This window comes from Natrix helvetica (genome assembly GCF_964273705.1).
Source record: "Natrix helvetica genome assembly, chromosome: 2".
NCBI classification, from domain to species: Eukaryota; Metazoa; Chordata; class Lepidosauria; order Squamata; family Natricidae; genus Natrix; species Natrix helvetica.
This window is the reverse complement of record NC_138552.1, coordinates 59,485,476-59,503,493: the sequence shown is the minus strand read 5'-3', so window position 1 is coordinate 59,503,493 and position 18,018 is coordinate 59,485,476. Positions and strand designations below refer to the sequence as shown.

Below are 18,018 nucleotides of genomic sequence, written 5' to 3'. Positions count from 1 at the left end.
ACAGAGATAAACTTCATGTCCTCTCTGGCCCAGTTTCAACAGTTATCTTTCCTTCCCAGCTGTCACCTGGCAGCAACCATTCCATCAAATTACAGTGGTGGAAACCGAACCGGATGGCTATTTCATAGCTCTGCTTATAGCTCTCACATCATCAGGTTAAAAGTTTGGGTTTTCAAAAAAAAAAACATTTTTAAGAACCTGACCTTCGTAAAGCTTTTCTGATGAATTGAATCCTGGCATTAATTTTTGACATTTGATGGTCACCGCATAAAAGGACGTGATTCACTAAATCAGAGGTATCAAACTCAAGGCCCAGGGACTGGATCCGGCCCACGAGGTTCTTAGATCTGGCCTGCAGGGCTTCCCTGGAAACAGCAAAGCCCTGGCCCGCAATGCCTCTGCCAGCAAAAATGGAGCTGGGGGGGGGAGGGGGAAACGACACCTGGCAGAGGGTTGCAGGAGGCCATCACAGCTGAAAATGGAGCTTGTGAAGGCTGCAGAGATCCTGGAACACCGGGGAACTACCAGAGGACTGGAAAAGAGCTGATGTGGTTCCCATCTTCAAAAAAGGGGGAAAAATTGATCCACGAAACTACAGACCTATCAGTCTGACCTCAATACCAGGAAAGATTCTGGAAAAAATAATCAAGCAACGAATTTGCGAACACCTAGAAGCAAACAAATAGCCAAAAGCCAACATGGGTTTGTCAAAAACAGATCATGCCAGACTAACCTTATTGCATTCTTTGATAATGTGACAAAATTAGTGGACCAGAGGAATGCCGTCGATATAGTTTACTTGGACTTCAGTAAGACATTTGATAAGGTAGACCATAACCTACTACTAGATAAAGTAGAAGAATGGGGGTTAGACAGCATCACCACCAGATGGATTCGTAACTGGCTGACCAACCGCACTCAATGTGTAATCCTCAATGGAACTGCATCTACATGGAGGGAAGTATGCAGTGGAGTACCCCAAGGCTCTGTTTTAAACCCAGTACTCTTCAACATCTTCATCAATGATTTGGATGAGGGAATAAATGGGGAACCCATCAAATTTGCAGATAACACCAAGCGGCAGGAATAGCTAACACTCCAGAAGATAGGCTTAAGGATCTTGACAAACTTGAACATTGGGCACTATCTAATAAAATGAAATTCAATGGTGAAAAGAGTAAGGTTCTACATTTAGGCAACAGAAACGGAATGCACAGGTACAGTATAGATGGTACCTTGCTCAGTAGTAGTAACAGTGAAAGGGATCTTGGAGTCCTAGTGGACAACCATTTAAATATGAGCCAGCAGTGTGCAGCAGCTGCCAAAAAAGCCAACACAGTTTTAGGCTGCATAAATAGAGGGATAGAATCAAGATCACGTGAAGTGTCAATACCACTTTATAATGCCTTGGTAAGGCCACACTTGGAATACTGCATTCAGTTCTGGTCGCCACAATGTAGAAAAGATGTGGAGACTCTGGAGAGAGTGCAGAGAAGAGCAACAAAGGTGATTAGGGGACTGGAGACTAAAACATATGAAGAACGGTTGCAGGAACTGGGTATGTTTAGTTTTAAGAGAAAGAAGGACTAGGGGAGACATGATAGCAGTGTTCCAATATCTCAGGGGTTGCCACAAAGAAGAGGGAGTCAAACTATTCTCCAAGGCACCTGAGGGTAGAACAAGAAGCAATGGGTGGAAACTAATCAAGGAGAGAAGCAACTTAGAACTGAGGAGAAATTTCCTGACAGTTAGAACAATTAATCAGTGGAACAGCTTGCCTCCAGAAGTTGTGAATGCCCCAACACTGGAAGTCTTTAAGAAGATGTTGGATAGCCATCTGTCTGAAATGGTATAGGGTTTCCTGCCTAGGCAGGGGGTTGGACTAGAAGACCTCCAAGGTCCCTTCCAACTCTACTATTGTATTGTATTATAATGCAGGCAGCCCTCCTGAGCTCAGTTTTCACTGGCAGATAGTTGCAGGAAGCTGTCGCAGCCGAAAACGGAGCTCAGGAGCCTGTTTTCACTGGCAGAGCACTCAGGCCACCACAAGAACCCCCGAGTTATGTTGAGCTGGCCACATCCATCCTCGCTCCCCAAGGTGAAACACAACCCTGATGGGTCCCTCAATGAAATTGAGTTCGACACCCCTACACTAGAAAGACATAATCTTTATTTTTTAAAGAAATCAACTTTAAAAAATTTTTTAATAAAAGATTTTATCTTAAAACACAAGCGATTAACTGTAAATTTTCCATAGCTCTCTACATGTATCATGAAGAATAATTGTTTTAGATCTGCCTTGTAATCTGTACACATTATTTTAACTGTCTCAAGATAACTCAAGTGGCAATAAGAAGCTTAGGAAAATAGCATTGGCTCTGAAAATAAATGTCATGGTACATTGTAATAATTGATTTTCAATCACCTCAATCATTTTTGCATAATTAGGCCAAAATTTTGCCAAAAGGCTGAAATCATTACTTCAGAATATTAAAATTCAAAACAAAGATGAACAAGTCTGTGTTTTCATTATTATTTAAATACAATATTTTAAACTGTTATGTTCAGCTTATTCATTTGCTAATAAATGTTCTTTTCCCCTGGTAGTATCTTTATAATATTAGCAAGACTCAAGAATGTGAACCAATTTTTTTCAGAGAGGTCTAGATGACTTTCACTGTAGAACTGAAAGTATTCCACAGAATAGAATAGAACAATTAATCAGTGGAACAGAAGTTGCCTCCAGAAGTTGTGAATGCCCCAACACTGGAAGTCTTTAAGAAGATGTTGGATAGCCATTTGTCTGGAACGGTATAGGGTTTCCTGCCTAGGCAGGGGGTTGGACTAGAAGACCTCCAAGGTCCCTTCCAACTCTACTATTGTATTGTATTGTATTATTGTATTGTAATAGAACCTGATTGTGAAGTTCATTAAACATTATGAAATTAAGGGTACGTATTTCAAATGAGAGCAAATTTATAGTTCTTTTTATTGCTGATTAATTAGCAGATGTACCATAATAGTGCTTATTGTTGCTCTGCAAATCTATAATCATGAGTAATTTATATCCCATGCTTAAAATAGCATCTTCTAGGAGTTATTGGGATGGTATTTCTCTATATTTTGCATAGACTCTTCTTATGTGTTCCCAATTTGGACAATGACATCTTCAGGAGAGACCATTCTGAATGTGCCTGTTGCTTCCAGAAGGTTCTTATTACAAATTGGGGGTTATAGACCCTTTCCCTTACTTGATTCCCAAAATATGGGGATTACTGTTGTACTTACTCCACTATTTGTACTTACTCCACTGTTGTACTTACTCCACTATTTCTCCCAGTAGATCAGTTAAGGCATATTTCTTCATAAATATTTTAATATTTGCATATTTTAAAGTGGATTTACTTGCCTTGGTTTTATTTATTTGTTTTTCAATTCTGTCTTTTAATGATTTCAGCCATGTTGATTGGCTTTGAATGAAAAAACAAGAATAGCATTAGATGAATAAAAGTATTAAATATTCTTCCCCTATTGTACAAAAAGAATCTCCTACGTAACCCTCTACACTGCACAACTAGAAAATGCAACTAAAATACAACTAGTCAATGTTGGAGCTCCCTTTTCTCTGAATTTGGAATACTTGTTTAGAAATCTGTATATATAGTGATAGGTGGAATTAGCTTTTAACGAGCCTTTAAACCTATGTTGTATCTGTAAATATTGCCATTGGGTTGCTAGATGAAATTTATTTCTTAATGTAGCATATGCTAAACATTCATCTTCTTCATTGATCAGTTGGTCCAAAGTCAATATCCCTTCTTCTATCCTATTTTTTCATATCACCATCTTTTTCCACGTTAGTGGAAAAGTTAGTGGAAAAGCTAGTTAACATGACATGGAGAAAAAAAAAGTCAATAGTTTTTTATTAGACATTCCATTCCATAAATTTTTAATCTGACAGTTGTTTCCAGGGATGCTCGGTTTAGTATATTAGTATATTTTAGTATATTTAATACTATCCATCCAACCAAAGGTGCTATATCGGTATATTCCAAAATTGCCCAAATTAGAAAATTAACATCAATTGTTAGTTTCCAGTATGCAATACTTAACAATAGGTAGGCATGATGATATAACTTTAGATTCAGAGAACCAAATCCTGCCTCATTAATTTTATTTTCTGTAAAAAATATTGTTAGAATCAAAGAACTTCAAAGAAATGATTCCTAGATGTAAGATTTGTATTTTGAGAGGAATTCCAATGTATGTATCTGGAAAACATTTTCAGAAAATAAATTATTTAACTTTATAGATATTTTTACATTCTTTAATACTAGTCACTATTCCTGTGCAGAACTTTAGAAATGCAGCTGTGAGATAACATAGCACATAAAGTCAGCAATATGCGCTGGCTCATTAAATGAGCTGTTTGTATTTTTATGGGATCCAGCTGGCTCCCCACTACTACTCCTGTTCCTTGGCATTTTGCCCCCCTGCTCTCTTTATAGTACACACAGAGAGATTGGAGAGAAACTGTGTTTTGAAAGAAATTTCCTTTGCAGCAGTCTGTCTTTAATAAGTGTTGTTGCTCATTATTTTGTAAAAGGTAGTAGAATACATTCAACCAACATGCCTTCGCAACATTATTAAACAATCCTTTGGGGTAGTGCTTCTGGACAGATAACCCATTTCCAAACATTGAAATATGTTCATACAGGTTTTGACTGCATTTTTCAGACAGGGTCTTTGAAACATGCATTTGTTGTTGGTTTTCTTGGTAAAGATTTTAGGATGAAAGTGAATTTGGAGAAAAACTGTCAAAGTCCAGGAAAGAGAGAGGAAAAAGCAAACTGGTTATTGGAACAGGCAGTAGAAATAGCTAAGAGGAAAAGAGAAGCCAAAGGCATGAAAAGCAAAGATGTCTGGAAGGAGCTTAGCAAAGAATTTCAGAAAGCTGTTGGAAGAAACAGGAATCAATATTAAAATGGCTTCTTTAAACATATCAAAGATGGAAGCTTACACAGGAAAAAAGGGAAATTCTTCTAAAAGATCTCTGAACTTGGGAGCTGTGACTTTGAATTGATATGCAATTGTCATGGCTGATAATGCTCAACTCAAAGAAGGTCAAATAAAAATGGAAGGAGTGTACTGAAATTCTGTTTGGTAGAGATGTAAATATCCGAAGATGCCTTAGAATATATATTCTCTATTTACAAGACATCTAGTAAATAAGAAGAAGAATGAGTAAAGCTTCTAATCAAATCCTGCCAGCAAATCTGATGTTGTTCTCCAACAAGCTAATGTAATAGATTTGAAGAGGTCAGCCTATGTGCAGGTAGCAAGGAAAGGAGACCATGTGTGCAAATTGCCTTATAGCTTCCTTAATGTTGCAGGCTATCAAAATAATGCTTAGAATCATCCAAAGCGAATTATAGACCTATATGGAAATGTGATAACAAATATTCAAATTTGTTATAGAAAAGGCTAAGGAACAAGACTCATTATTGCTAATGAGCACTGAGTGAGAAACCCAACAAATATCAAAAGATCTTCAGTTAAGAACTTCAGTTGTTTTTACTATATCAAGCTGTGGAAAGCCCTTATGAAAATAGAAATCCTAAAAATCTCATTGTCCAATGAGAAACCTATGCACATGAAAATAAAGCATAGATGAAACTGACTGCTCTGGGATGACAAAAGAGTGAGATTTGGCTGCAAATGTTCTCCTTATTTATTCAACTTATATAGTGGATATATACCAGAGGTGGTATTCAGCAGGTTCTGACTAGTTCTGGAGAACCAGTAGCAGAAACTTTGAGTAGTTCGGAGAACCGGTAAATACCACCTCTGAACTGCCCCCCCCCCCCATCTATTTTCTGCCTTCTGAGTTCCAGCTGATTGGGAGAGAATGGGGATTTTGCAGTAACCTTCCCCTGGAGTGGGGAGGGAGTGGAGATTTTACAGTATCCTTCCGCTGTCACACCCGCCAAGTCACATCCACCAAGCCATGACACAGACACCAAGCCACACAAACAGAATCGATAGTAAAAAAAAATTGAATCCCACCACTGATATATACTGAAGGTTAAATATTATATCATCCTACACAGGATGGCAATTCTGACTATGTGGTTTAAGTCTTCTGTACTGTATGTACAATGGGATTGCAACAGTCATTTGGACTTTAAAGAAATCTTCTATGGAAATGCCACTATATATAGTATAACTGAAAATAACCTTTTTCAGTGCCATTTAGATAATTTAATGATAGCGTACATGTAGTTTAACTTGGTCGTAAATTTTTTAATGCTTATGGTTTATTGCTTTTATTATTGATGTTGGTTTATTTGTTGCTCGGGAGATGCTCACAGTTCAATATAAGACGAGCAACAATATAAATGTTATAAAATAAACAAATTGTAATGATTGTGGTATTAAAACTGGCGAGTTACTTGATGGGTTCATCACCATTCTTCATCCTAACTCTATCCACTGGAATTAAATTTAAATTTGCACAGCATAAAAGTTAATAGTGGGACAGGGCAACTGTCACAAATACATGTGCAGTGGTTAGAATACAGTATTGCAGGCCCACTGCCAGGAGTTTGATCCTCACCGGCTCAAGGTTGACTCAGCCTTCCATCCTTCTGAGGTTGGTAAAATGAGGACCCAGATTGTTGGGGGCAATAGGCTGACATTTGTAAAGTGTGAAAATCGGTTTTAAGTCATTTTTTTCAGTGCTATTATAACTTCAAACGGTCACTAAACAAATGGTTGAGAACTACCTGTACATTTGAAACTCCTTACATGCTTTTGACAATTTCTCAACCGTTAAACACCAACAAAAATCATCTTACAATCATTTTATTTCAAATTGTAATTCAGTGCAAATTTCAAACCATTAGTCCACACGTGAAATGAAAACATCTTAGGCTATTGTATTCCATTCCCTGAAAAGTGTACATTGTGGCTTTTCAATGTTTGAGTAAAATATATAAAAATATAATTGAGAATTTGTAAAAAAAAAAAAAAACCTTCTAAAATAAGCGATCAATATCATCCCTAATGTAGATTTTTTAAAAAGACTTGCTTTTCTTATTATTATAGTATTGCCTGTCATCACCCATGGCTTTTTCATGATTACTTTAAGGCACTAATACTGTGTTTTCCATTAGCGGACTAAGGCCATAATGCATCTATAAAATCAACTCCATGCTTTATAAATGATCTTAGATTATTTATATCTGCGGCATTCCAAAACGTCATGCACCAAAAACTTTTATAATCTTGGCCATTCTCCTTGATGCCGTAAATTATATAGAAAGATGCAGAACGCCAGGCTCTACTCTGCTCAGTGTTTTGGAATTGTGGGTACTAATGCATGCTTATGATTACTTTTTTGTTATCTACATGCAATAAGTAACGTATGGTAAGATTTCTGAAAAGATCTAGGCTAAGCAAAGCTTATCTGCTGTTTTTGAAGTTAACATGCATATAAACAGATACTATATCATAAGAATATTGTACTGATCGAGAATTATTTGAGTTGTGATTCAGCACCAGTGGTGGGTTCCTACCGGTTCGGCCGAACCAGTAGTGGTTTGGCGGCCTGGGTGGCTGGAACCGGCAGCAACCCAGGCCTGCCACACCCCAAAACTGATTCTTCTGGCGGCACTATGGTGCTGCCAATTTGTCTTTTGTTTCTGCGCATGTGCAGAGTAATTTTTATTGTAGTGCGCATGCGCGCACAGCACACCCACAAACGAACTGGCAGTAGTCCCTGCCGGAACCCAACCCTGTTCTGCACGTATAAAGACAACAGATTGGGGAAGATTTGATTAATGGAACTGTCCATGTTAATTTCATGCTAGATGTGCTGTGCATTGAATAAACCTATTTGAACATAATGAGCAACATTGGGATGCTAAAAGAACAGTTGCTTATAGCAAAACACTCTAAGAGGATGCTTCTAATAGAAGAAAAAAATCTGCAAATTAGCCATAAGATGGACTCAGATAGGCCTTATTTCCCCTCTTCCCTACATGATTGGTGTATTAGAACAATGTGGGTACCATAGTTTGAAATATGGTGTGCCTTCTGTTTAGGTTTTTTTTTTTACTGTTAGCAATTGCTATGTTACTCTATATTTAATTGCCATTAAATATTGAGTAAAATGACTATAGCTCACCACAGCTACAGGTTGATTTTTATCCAGTCTCTCAAGACCATTGACTTTTAGAGACAACAGGAGGGCTGGGCAATTAAGACTTATAAAAGAAAGTAAATGGAATTTTCCCTTTTCTACACACATATCTATACTCACTGTTGCTTTGTTTAATTTATCAGGCTGCTAATCCTAAATCAGGGTGAGGTTTGTGACAGAAATTATTTTGTCATGTGTAATTATCCATAGAGAGCTGAAGACCCCATTTACTAAAGAGAAAAGGACAAATAATAGAGATTAAAAGAAATAAGAATTTAGTTATTTACCCACTTGATTTACATGCTACCTTCCTGTTTGAAAAGAACCAAGTGGCATAACATTAATTTTTGTTAACTTAATAATTAGATAGAAACTTGGAAGTGGTATATTTAAAAGCTACAATAGTATTAAACATAATTCTCAAAGATACCTAAAGGTAATGGCCTTATCATAAAAAATAGATAGAAAGATGATAGATAGGATAGATAGATAGATAGATAGATAGATAGATAGATAGATAGATAGATAGATAGATAGATGATAGATAGATAGAGATAGAGATAGAGATAGAGATAGAGATAGAGATAGAGATAGAGATAGAGAGAGAGAGAGAGAGAGAGAGAGAGAGAGAGAGAGAGAGAGAGAGAGAGAGATAGATGATAGATAGATAGATAGATAGATAGATAGATAGATAGATAGATAGATAGATAGATAGATAGATGATAGATAGATAGATGATAGATGATAGATATAGATATAGATGATCATGGAATATTATGTCAGACTTGAAAAATCATCATAATAAATTATTTTTCAAAACTATGCCAAAACAAATCTAGAAGTATGGAGGGAAACATTGCAGTCCGAAAAATCTATGGATATTAATTAAAAGTCGATATTGATTACAATATGATTAAAACTATTGATGTTGATTAGAAAATAAAATATAGATATAGCTTATTGTATGAATGCCAAGTTCAACTTAAAGTATTAAGTCACATTTTCTTTATATATATATATATATATATATATATATATATATATATATATATATATATATATATATATATATATATATATATATATATATATATATATATATATTTAAAAATACTATTCCTATTTCCTCTTTTTCTGAACAAGTGACTCTTCAGGATTTGTGTTCTGATTTTAAACAAATAGTTTAAAAGTGGGACTTACAGAGAGACAGAGGAAATTTCATTTGAGAATGTAATTTAGGCTCAATTGCAGTTATTTTCTTCTAACAGGATGTTCTGGTTCCAGGGATATTAGAAGGACTAATCAAACATCCCAAATTAGCCACAAATGAAGAAGCAGAAGAGGCCAATTCTGGTGCAAGAGCAATTATTTACTGTTAAAAAGAGTCAGGCAATGGATGGCAAGGAGTCAAAGATCAAATAAATTTGAATTTCCAAACGTAGAATCACTAAATGCAAACTTAATTTGTAGCTGCCTGCTCAGACAGCTCTATGTCATTTATGTCCTGAATAGCCAAGCCCCAGTCAGACTAAGTCTGCATGTGAGAGCCAGTGCCAGGGTTGTAATTAAGGAGTTTTGTGTCTTCAGATGTGTAAGTTCACTGGGTGACTAGACCGGTCACTGTCACCCAGCCCAACTTAGCCTTGCAGCCTGGTTGTAGCGAGGAGGGAGAAAAGAATACTTGAACTGCCTCCATGTGCTCCTGAAGGAAAGGAAGGATTTAAATCATTTTTTTTAAATCACAGCTGGCCCCCATCACTTTCAAACATCCATATGGTGGTGCCTTCACACAGTCCACCTTATCCATTAAATTCTGTTGAGGCAGTTGGAAGAGTTTTGGGTTCAAGTGGTCTACCAAGGCTGGGTCTTCAAGAGAAGGTTTTCCTTTCACTTCTTCCTCTCCTTGTCTGAACTTCTTTATTGGAAGAAGACTAGAGCAGAAGCTCATAGATAGGCACAGCAGACTGTTTCCTTTTGGGGATGTGCCATTCTGACAACATTTCAGTTTACAAGAAGTGTGTTGTCTTTTATATCCAACCAGATCAGGAACTCACATCTTCTAATTTAACCATATCTACCTATACATAGATATGCATTTATGGTTAAATTAGAAGATGTGAGCTCCCGATCTGGCTCTAAAGCATACCTCATGAAAAAGAAAAGCTACTCTTTCCTTTTTATATGTTCCTGAAGAAAACTACTCTATTCCATATCAATGTGCACAGCTACTATTAGCATCAGGAAAAAGAAGGGAGTGTATAAAACTGGTTCATCTAGGTCAGTGATGGTGAACCTTTTCAGCACCAAGTCCCAAAAAGGGAACGTGCATGTGAGCTTCGCCTGCACACACACGCTCATCTGGGCAGCAACCCAGAAGAGGAGTTGCCCAGGGGGCATATGCGCACTGGAAAATGAACTTCCAGTTTCCGGCACATCAGCTGGTCTTTCGGTTATTGGTGCGCATGGGCATTTGATGATTATCTGGCTGGTACGCATGCTCGCACCGGAAAATGGAAGACCAGCTCTTCCAGTTTCCGGCACTGCTGCACGCACAAAGGCCAGTTGATCGTCACATGCACATGCGCGCCAGAAACCCAGAAGAGGAACGGGCAACATGCCAGGTTCATGCTAGGCAACATGGCTTTGCATGCCACTTCGGGCACACGTGCCATTGGTTCGCCATCACGGATCTAGGTGTATGGGCTAGAATCCTGAGCTGAGACTTCCCATGAGTGAAAATGTCCTTTATTTTGTAAAAGTTAATGTGACCACATAGAGGTTTATGCAGATGTTCACAAAAACCCTTCAACCTCTTGGAACAGATTTTCAGAGGTTGCAGAGGAATGGGAATTCAGTGAAACAAATCTCTTTTTCCCCTTTTTCCCAGCTCTTAATATCTATTCACAGAAAAGTAGGACCTGAATTATGTTGGAGAACTACATAAAGTTACAGTGATAGAATGTAAAGAAAGGAGGGAAATAATAAATGAAACTGCTATTGTTGTCATTGTTTATTATTAATTAACACAGAATATGAACATCTGACCAAATTATATTAGAACTACAGCTGAAAATCCTGTGTTGTTACATCACCATCATCATCATGCTGGCTGTTTCATCTCTAGACTTTCCTGTCATATCTTGTTTTCTGGTTTCAATTGCCTTGTCAGTGCTGTTGACTTCATAACCAATGTTCATGTACAAGCCAGAAGTAAGAGATAAACTAAATCCTTGCCAAAGCAATTTTAAAATAGTGTTGGTTTCAACTGTTTTTACAATTTACTAAGCTTATCTGGCATGTAGGCCAGATAAATTGATCACATATAACACATCTCTTCCACTATGAAATACTGTTTTTAATATATAAATGTCAGGCAATAATCAAAATGTAAATACCTGGACTTCCAAATTCATATTTTTAATGAAAAGCTTGGAGCTTTGACCAAAACTCCCACACCTCCAAGAAAATATAATCCTTCAAAAAAAATGTAGATGAATTGCTTCAAAGTATGCTTTGAACAGCATAGTTGAGAAGCATGCTGAATACATGATAGGTTATATCAAATATAGCATGGATATGGTTAAGGAGCCCTAATTAAAAGGCTTTTAAGAAAGGGCTGATGGTGAGAATAGTGGGAGAGAGGCATTTGAATGGAGAAATTTGTAATAAAAATATATCTATTCTAATGGGTATAGATCCTTAAAACAACAATATAGATGTATAAAACAGTAGCATCTATCCTACTCAGTGAGCAGAAAAGGAAAGGAGCATAGGTCAGTACTGTAGAAGCAGAAAGAAATAAAAAGTCAACCTATTTGGTTTTGGATCAGAATATCAAATAGATTAAATGGCATTGTTGTGAGATTTTATTCAATAGGATCAGGTTTTGGATGACAGCTTGGAAGAACAGAACTGAATATGCCACTCAGGCATTACATAACTAGAGAGATCTTATGCCGGTCACTTTCTTTCAGCTACCCCTAACCTCTCCTTTCTTCCAGAGAAGTTGTGAAAATAAAATTGAACAGCCTGCAATTCTGTTGTTTGCCTTATGGAAACAGGCAGGCTAGCACATTTAAATGTTTGAGTAATTAAACCAAAAAAAGTGCAGTTCCCACAGATGATTCCTGCTGATCACCAGGAAAATCTTAGCATTTTATTTTTGTCCTAACATTCAAGAATCTTTTCTGGAAACAGTCCTCCGAACTCTACTACCGCTCAAGTGCTTTGGGGTTACTACCTCTTTTGATTAAACTTCCAGCTTATTTTATCATCTGGATGAAGTTTGAGAAAATCAAAGTGGCCAGATAGGCTGCACAAAATTGACTCAAACTCTAAAAACACTTACATGATAGTAGTATGTCAAATTGTCAAACCCCAGAGGCCACAACTATATAACTAGGAACAAAGGAAAGAAAACCTGAACCATTTTTGATTGCCTTTAGGTCTTGCAAACAAAAATAAATCCTATTTTTGAAATAACTAAAAGTTCCAGATTTGGAAGAAAGCAAGCTATTGGTGCACGTTGGGTTTGGCTTGGTAAAATAAAGAAACAGATTGAAGTATCACATCAGCATGGGGAGAAAATGAAGATAGAATATTCATGATCTAACTTGATTGAAACATGCATCAGGGAACCCATTCTTAACTGGGTTAACACGATAAATTGTGCTAGGCATGTTGCCACATTCAGTAATACCTACAAACTGAGTTTTAGATTTTTTTTTGTTTCATTTTCCGAAAATAACTCTGTAATATTGCTTTCAAATCAAATTAGCAAAATGAGACTTTATGACCAATCTTAAGACACCTTCGGGGCAACTGACCTTCTGACTGTTCTTTTTCACATACAAGAGAAAATCTTATTTTTTTAAATTCAGGCCTCACAGTTTAATCTTTTGTGATTTAGTTATCTGTGCCTTACTTTTTGACTTAAATAAGCACTCAAGGCGTACAATAATAGAGCAAAAGATAAATCACAATAATAAAATAATTCCAATTACACTAATCCTAATTTAGCAACTAATTTATTTAGCGGCCATTCACAATTGTTATGATGATGAAAAAGCCCTCAAATTTATTACCTTTACAAATCTGTAAAGCAAACAAAAGCTGAGGTCTAATAAACATAGTCATGGCTTCACTTAATGACTGAGTTGCTGGTCCCAATTGTGGTCGCTAAAGGACAACTTCTTGTAAAGTCAACCAGGCAATCTCTCAGATAATCAGGTTCTAAACTCTTTATAATTTTTCATATAAACAATACTTAAATTATGTTTGATGGGCATTTGGAAGTCTCTGCAGATCTTTCCATGCAGGCATCATGTGATCCCCATACTTTTAATTAGCTAACAGTTTATATACTGTATCTGCAGTTTCTGGACAATTTTCAAAAATGTTCCATATAAAACGTATTATAGTAGTTAAGACTGATTGTAACCAAAGTAGATATAACTATGTCAAAATCTGACCAGCTCAAGAAGGTCACAACTGGTATCCTAGCCAGTTATACCAACACATTCTTTGCCACAGGCTCCACCCTGCAAAAATGGGCAAAGGACACCTTCAAACTGAAAGCCTGCTCTTTGTGGGATAGTAAAAAAATCATAAAACAAGTTTCACTTCAATGGCTAAGTCTAATTAGTTGCTATCAACAACATCTCTGTCTTGTCTGGAATTAATTTCAGTGTGTTCTCTTTTATCTAGCATGTTGTTCAGATTAGGCACATTCAGTAGTACTGATTGCCTCTTTGGAGTTAGATACCAATAGAGTTCCAAATAGCATCCTCATTGAAATAAGAGTCTGAGGCTAGAGATTCCTCAAAGTTCAACTTTATTACAAGAGCCATGTTGAAAAACACGAATCTGAGAGCTTCCAGGTTTTCCCCACCCAGTTGAAAGTTCAAGACCCTGCCCCAGCACCCACATGTCCATCACATGGTCCAATCAGTCCCACAAGAAGATTCCTCCCAGTGACGCCCCTCCAGGTGCCGAGGCAAGATGACCTTGACTTTCTGAGAAAGAATGTCATTTTGACTACACAGCTCCCATGCCCCATATAATCCCCCCTCCTAGTTTCCCACAGTAGAATATGTGGCAACGTACTGATGAAATCATCTACCCTAGTGATCTCAAGCAGTGTAAGGGACAAGGTAGAACACAATGGGATTCCGTCAGCCAAATATATAAGGTTGAACAGATGTCCCTCACTACTATCTTGTAAACATGTCCCAAGAAGGATTGGAACCTTCTGAATGTAACACTACAGAAAGGACCAGAAACATTGCCAGACAGTGTCCGCAATATCCACCATCCCTCCCGATGTATCTAAAAAAGCCCTGGATGGTGAAACTTTGCATTAAAAGAAAACAAAAACAAAGCAGGTTGAGGTCCAATGTACAATCCATAGTCATCAATCACATGTTCCCGTTGCTAACATCCAAGACCTTGGCCCAGGAAAAGAGGCAGGTTTTCACAGCCTTTCAAAAAAAAACCAATAGATTTGTTGTCATCCAAATTTGGTAGGAAAGGCTATTGCATAGGGCAAGTGCCATGCCAGAAAAGTCACACTTTCTATAGACCAGTAGGTGTCACTGTTTTACCAAGGGTATACAGAACATGTCCAGATCTAGTGGAACAAATACCCCACTTTAATTATCACCTTGACTTCTCTGGTTACATTGCAGTCTGAAAAGACTCAGGCCAACCAACAGCCGATCTTTGTTTCTGTGCTACAACTAGATTGCAGCCTCTCATCCTACCTTTCCTTGTCCACTAGGACATCAATATTTCTCCCAACTCCCTGAAACTCTTGTGACACCAAGCCAGAATTATTTATTTATTTATTTATTTATTTATTTATTAGATTTTTAGACCGCCCCCTCTCCCAGCAAGGGACTCGGGGCGGTGTACAGTCAATGCAAATAAAATACAGTCATAACAATAAAATACATTTAAAATACATTTGGAGGGGGAGATAGACTGTACAAGAAATAAATATATTCTAAAACCCTAAAAACATCCCAATTAAAACCCCAAACCCAATTAAAATAAATCCCCAGGAGGTAAAACTAAGAAAGTGCCAGGCCATTAGTAGAACTATACTGAAATAACTCTTCCGGTGTTAGTCAGCAGTTTTCTGCTGATGCTCTGACATTAAGACAGATAATATGATCCACTTAAATGATGATGACCCTAGGGCAGGGGTGTCCAAACTTGGGAACTTTAAGACTTGTGGACTTCAACTCCCAGAATTCCCCAGCCAGCTGGCTGGGGAATTTTGGGAGTTGAAGTCCACAAGTCTTAAAGTTCCCAAGTTTGGACACCCCTGCCCTAGGGTATTCCCTTCAGTATTTCTTTTATGGCCAAGTAAGATACAGTAGAATCACTGCAGAAAAGCTTCAGATGACCAGAACTTCTAAAGTTCTGATCCTGCAATTAGAGTTTATTGAACGGTTGCTATTTTCTCGGCTTCCCTCCAAGTGGTTGGACTTCCAAGATTCTCTCAAAATGGTCCTTCAACTATGCCCGATGCAGGTTTGTCACAAGATCATCTTGAATATGGCATTTATCTTAAATTGGATCAGTTTCTAAGTGGCTCTCTTATAGATCTGTGCTTAACAAAAATTTGAAACCCTGACTGTTCATGAGAAAATATGGCAAGAACAAAACGTATGTCTGATGAATACGCTGGATTTTCATTTGAGCTACACACACGGGTGTCAAACTGGTGGCCCATGGACCGGATGCGTCACACACAGGCCACACCCATCCCAGCTCCGCAAAGGAGAAATACGCTGCAATACATCATGTGATGGTAACATGACACTGCGAGTTTGACACCCATGAGCTACAGGATGAGAAATGTCCTTTCTAAGCCTATTAACTGAGTGGAGCAGTTAATTGGATCACCCATATTGAACAAACATTACCAATTATTTATCTATTGAATTTCCTCTGGGCAAAAGATATGTTTTAATTTTTTAAAAAAATGTCTGCTGAAGAGACTTTTCCTGCTTTCTACTTCTACCTTTTATATGAATTATTTGATTTTCTGCTCTTTTGCATTACCGATAGTTATTTTAGATTAATTTTATAATTCAAAGTCTACAGAGATAAGACAATTTATCATGACTGAGACATATCAGAGGATTTTGGGCAGACACAGTGGATTAGGCAAAATACCATCTTAACAGAGACTTATTCTGCCTTCTTAAAAATGAAGATTTTTAGGAAGGAGGTATTATCTATGATACAAAATACCCAATGTAAACTTAGCCATTCATCATTGTTTTAAAATCATATTAAAATTCAACCATCGCCATCCATATACACTCATGCTGTTCCAACAAATCTAGACAAATCATTTTGCTTTCTAAAGAGAGGAGCCTATTAACTGAGTGGAGCAGTTAGTTGGATCACCCATGTTGAACGAACATTACCCATAATTTATCTGTTGAATTTCTTCTGGGTAAAAAGGATGGGTGAGAGCTACTTCTTGAATTGATAAGAAGTCTAGTAGTGGTTTCCAAAACAACAAAAGAGAAAAGCCTCTTCCCCTTTATACAGAAAGGGACTTAGAAAAAAAAATCCATATATTACTAATTTAGACTTTCTAAGGGAAAGTGTACTGGAAACGGGGGTTTGCTTTAACCTCCTTGATAAATCTTACTAATCAGAGTTCTGAGATATTTCTTCTTGGAATTAACTACTTCCAGTCAAAGCTGCTACCAGAAACCTGATAGAGAGATAGAAACTGAATAAATCTTCTTTATCTTCTAGTTAAATATCATTCAAGTTTAGGGTCATTGAGAAAGTTGATGGAGCTGCTAACCAATTTTGATTTACTGCATTCCCTAGGAAAAGCAAGAGCCATCATCTCTTAAGAGGCTGCCTTAGGTCTGACTTCAGTTTCAAAGGAAAATAATACAGTAAGGCAAAACATTAATCTCTACATATATTGAAACTCAGGATTTTGAAGCCAATAATGTAATAGAGTCAATTTGATGTAGTGGTTAAGCTATCAGGCCAAAAACTGGGAGACCCTTGAATTTTAGTCTTGCTTTAGGCCAGTGGTGGGTTCCTGCTGGATCGCACCGGATCGCGCGCGCTCCCTTTCAGCGCTCCACCTGGCTTGCGCGCTCCCTTTCAGCGCTCCACCTGGCTTGCGCGCTCCCTTTCAGCGCTCCACCTGGCTTGCGCGCTCCCTTCCGGCGCTGAAACCGGAAGTACAGTCTTGCCCCGCCCCTGGCGAAGCAACGACGCCTGCCTGCGCTCCACCAGCTCGGCTGGGAACGGAGATGTTTCCTCAGCGGAGCGGAGCGCCTGAAAAGACTTTTCAGGCGCTCCGCTCCGCTGAGGAAACATCTCCGTTCCCAGCCGAGCTGGTGGAGCGCAGACAGGCGTCGTTGCTTCGCCAGGGCCGGGCAAAACTGTACTTCCGGTTTCAGCGCCGGAAGGGAGCGCGAGAGCCAGGTGGAGCGCTGAAAGGGAGCGCGCAAGCCAGGTGGAGCGCTGAAAGGGAGCGCGCAAGCCAGGTGGAGCGCTGAAAGGGAGCGTGCAAGCCAGGTGGAGCGCTGAAAGGGAGCGCGCGCAATCCGGTGCGATCCGGGAGGAACCCACCACTGCTTTAGGCGCAAAGCCAGATGGGTGGCTTTGGGCCTGTCCCTTTTCTTCAGCCATAAGAATCAAGCAATAGCAAACCATTTTTTCCTAATGAAAACCTTGCAAACAAGGCTGCATGTTTACATAATAACACTTTGTGATACAGCAGCTAAATTGACTTGGCAACAGTTTATTTCACTAGATACAGAGAG

General features: G+C 38.1%; 1 protein-coding gene across 3 annotated transcripts in view; it reads left to right on the top strand.

Moving 5' to 3' along the window:
• The window catches only part of MARCHF3 (membrane associated ring-CH-type finger 3), a 124,374-nt gene that overhangs the window by 26,240 nt on the left and 80,116 nt on the right, over positions 1–18,018 (top strand). Inside the window, exon 2 of one of the 3 annotated variants that reach the window (XM_081941129.1) lies at positions 17,063–17,133. The exons of the other annotated variants lie outside the window; for them this stretch is intronic. The gene's annotated coding sequence lies outside the window, so the exon portion shown is untranslated. The remainder of the gene's footprint in view (positions 1–17,062; positions 17,134–18,018) is intronic. 3 annotated transcript variants of the gene reach the window in all.